Source organism: Gossypium hirsutum, chromosome A10 (genome assembly GCF_007990345.1).
Source record: "Gossypium hirsutum isolate 1008001.06 chromosome A10, Gossypium_hirsutum_v2.1, whole genome shotgun sequence".
Classification (NCBI taxonomy): domain Eukaryota; kingdom Viridiplantae; phylum Streptophyta; class Magnoliopsida; order Malvales; family Malvaceae; genus Gossypium; species Gossypium hirsutum.
The window spans coordinates 88,271,199-88,275,710 of record NC_053433.1 but is presented as its reverse complement, the minus strand read 5'-3'; positions in this window follow the sequence as shown (position 1 = coordinate 88,275,710).

The following is a 4,512-nucleotide window of genomic DNA, read 5'->3' as shown; positions in this document are numbered from 1 at the left end:
TTTTTCTATAATTTTTGGTCGGGCCAATTAGTACAGTTTATTAGTTAAAGTCTCCCATGTTACAGGGATCGACTACATTGACCTTTGCGCATTACGACTTGGATATCTCCATGTACAGGGCTTCAATACTGATTCCGTTTGTTTCTATAGAAACTAGACTCAAAAATGAATCTATGAATATATGGCATGACTCCTAATTATCTCTGGTTAATTTATAATGAATTTCCAAAGTCGGAATAGGGAATCCAGAAACCGTTCTGGCCCTGTTTCACGAAAACCTAAATATCTCTTAACATACAACTCATATGACCGTTTCGTTTATTCCATATGAAAGTAGATTCATCAAGGTTCATTTACATAATTTATTAACTATTTAATTCGATTCCTACCATTTTTAGTGATTTTTCACATCCACATCGCTGCTGCTGTCAGCATCTGCCTTTAAGGTAGACTTTACCTATTTCATAGTTTCCATGATTCAATTAGCCCTTTTTTTGCATACATAGCGCAAAGTATAATCATGATTAACCATTCCAATGGCTAATCGTTTCCAAACATTTCCATACCTCTTAGTGATCAACATACAAAACGATTATAGTACTATGCTAAAAACGTATATAAGCCATTTTCGCATGGCTATCCAAATTTACACAAAATCCATGGGTACATGACCAACAACAAGAAGGGTAGTCCTATACATGCCATTTCAAAGTTCAACCAAAATTGTACCAAAAGGGGGCTTTGATAGTGTGGGAGACTTCGACTTCCAAAAATCCCGAGTCCGATAGCTGACGAGCCAAAATCTATAAAACAGAGAAACAAAGAAACGGAGTAAGCAATTTATGCTTAGTAAGTTTTGAGCAAGGGATTCCAGCACAACAAAAGTATAGCATTCATATAGCTAAACGGATAATTTCATATACACAAATTCTCAATATCATACTTACTTCACATTACCAACCCTTATGTTCATACACAAAAGATCAACTTAGCCAAAGGCCGGTAGCTCATTTATCGACTGAGCGAATACAGATTTGTAAGGGATCAACTAATTCAAAGCACACACGAAACATACCTCATCGCTGGGATTTTACGAGCGTATTAATTTAAATTTTTACAGCAAGATCGCTCATTCCCAAATCAAGCATCTTCGGGGTTTAGCCGGATATAACCACTCGCACAAGGCCTTCGGGTCTTAACCCGGATATGGTCACTAGCATAAATGCCTTCGGGACTTAGCCCGGATATAGTCGCTAGCACAAATGCCTTCGGATCTTAGTCCGGATGTAGTCGCTTAGCACAAAAGCCTTCGGGGCTTAGCCCGGATATCATTCGAGTAACCATGCACATATATCAATAAATCATGACACATTCATATTTCATTTTCATTACCAAAGCTCAAACACAAGACACTTATCACATTTACAATTTCGGCTCAATAGCCACATACAAGAGCATGATTTTGATTTACTTAAGACATAATCTAATCGAATCATAATTTAAGTCCCATTACTCGAAAACTTACCTCGGATGTTGTCGAACGATTCCGATGGCTATTCGACCACTTTTTCCTTCCCTTTATCGGATTTAGTTCCCCTTTGCTCTTGAGCTTAATTTAACAAATAAATTGATTTAATCATTTGAGCATCGAAAAGAGGAACTCAAGGTACTTGGCCCACATATATTCATTAGACATTAAAGTCACATATGTACGGAATCATGAATCAAACTCAACACATTAGTTAATACTCTCCTTAGCCGAATTTTCTAAGTCAAGATAAAGCCTTCAATATGCTTACCTATGGCCGAACAACACATCAACCTATGTACTCATTCATGTGGCCGATTATGCATGTCTATGTTGAGGCCAATTATATACTCAATACCACACACAAATGGCATACCTTTTACTAACTAATGCATTACATATTATAACTCAATACGCATCCATCATGTACTCCATAAGAACACCATCATATGTAAATATATACCTTGAGATATTGTATATGTCATACCAATACGTCATGTGCAAACATATATATATGTGCAAGAGCCGAATCTCAAAGTTGATTATAACTAAACATGAACATAAATCCAAAACACAAATCTTACCTACCATGCAATAAGCATAAATCATACTTATGGATATACCATGGCCGAATACATCACAACACCATACCATTTCAATTTTGGTCATGGTTAAACAAAGAACTTAATGTCTCACTCAAAAATGCTAAAAAGAAAATCCAATAGTCATCAATCCACCATCACATGTATCATTAACAAGCTTCATATTTAGCATGCAATGGCATTAACACAAAATCCACCTAGGCCGAATATCATCCCCATGACATAGCAAAGATTTGAACCATGGGCTAATTAGAACTCAAGCTAGCAACTAAAAACATGCATGAATCTCATGGCACAACCTCAAACATACCTTAATCTAGATACAAGTATGGCCAAACCTCCTCCTAATCCTCTTCCAAACCAAACATGAAGCAAGAACTCATTCCTTCTTCCTTAGAATTTTCGGCCAAAAGAAATGAAAAAGGATGAACAATTTTTTTTCTTTTCTTCAACTCACGGCAATGGGGGGGGAACACTCACACACATTCTTTCTTTTTTTTCCATTTCTTTATTACCCATACTCCTTATTTTATTTTTCCTAACATACCTCACTAACATAACATGTTTGTGACATGTTTCCACTCATAGCATGGCCGGCCACTACTAATTAGGGGGGAAATTTGACATGTAAGTCCTCCCTTTTTATTACATGCACTATTAGATCCTTATAGATTAGCCTATCACATTTCAAAAGTGTCACACAAGTCCTACTAACTGAATTCACATGCAATCGACTAAATCGAAGCTTGAAATTTTCACACATTCATAATTACATATTCTAGACAATAAATATCACATTCAAACATTTCGGTGACTCGGTTTAGCGGTCCCGAAACCACTTCCTGACTAGGGTCAATTTTGGGCTGTCACACAAAGTTATCTACCTTGTAACACCCCTTAACCCTAAACCGTCGCCGGAACAGGGTTACGAGACATTACCGAATAATCAAATAATTTACGATTAATATTCAAATAAATATCAAACATATTATAATATAATCATAAGTTCATATAAAACTTTTGCTAATTGATTCTTTTTTTTTCCTTTTTTTTAGAAAAAAATTCAATATAACCTATTTATAAATATTTAACCTTCCCTACAAATTCAAATCGCAACCAATTCAAAATCAATATCACAATCCATACAATTTCATATTTAAATACACCTAAACATAGTTCAACATCAACCCAGTAATTTACTAAGCAAACATTCGCATATATTGTTTAATTAAATAAACTTCATTCATTCTATTTCAACTTGTTCCCAACTATACCAAATATGTTATGATAATTCTATTTCCATTTCATTAACCCAAGTATCAAAAGATCATGTTAGTATTAATTATACCAAATATATCATATAAATTTTCATACTATTTCACTAGTTTAAATACCAAAATACCAAATACTATTCTTTACAACAAAAATTATATAGCATTTTAAAGTGACCAAATTAACACCTATGTACATGCCACTTTTGCCAAAAGAAGAATACATCACCGAGTTTTGCGCTGGATGTTAAACCATGACTCTGAATACCTATTAACCTACACACGGAAACAACCGTATACTGAGTATTTTATACTCAGTGGTACTACCATAATTCAAATTATAAATATAATAATCATGTAAATTAAATCATCTAACTTTAATATTTACTAAACCAATTCAAAAATAAATTTTTCATTCTCAATATATTCATACAATTGAATTTAGCTATTCGTCAATTGAAATCATAAACATTCATGTTGAGCCATTGTCTATTCCATGAACCATTAATTCATGCTTTCCATTCTTATACTCACATTCAAATTACATTTTCAATTCATGTTCTATTTTTTTTTTACATTTCTTACAGTGGCTCAACCGATTCATTTTATTCAACTTAACTATTCTTTTAATTACTCCTATTAACAGATTCGGACTTTGGCGGATACACGGATCCAACCAAACACACCAATTTGGCACCCGGTGCCTCATCGGATAGTTCGAAGCAAAGTTGGCACCCAGTGTCTCATCGGCCTAGCCGAAGTAAAGTGCTACCCAGTACCTCATGGAATCTACCCGAAGTAAAATAGTGACACCTAATGTCTCATCGACTCGAGGTCGAAGCATCCCTAAATACTTCCAATCCTATGGCATGCCAACTATATCCGACTCAGCCCGACTAGTTAATAGGGTTTCCGGATCACATATAAATCTCAAATAAATTCAGTCACAATTTCTCACATTTTCAATTCAATCATTTTCCACTTTTCAATCAATTTTCAATTCACATATTCATAATTTAATACACTTTCTCAATTCAATATGCATTTCAATTATTCACATATAATCAAAATTCAATTTAATTTCATACAATTTAATACTAATACTTACCAT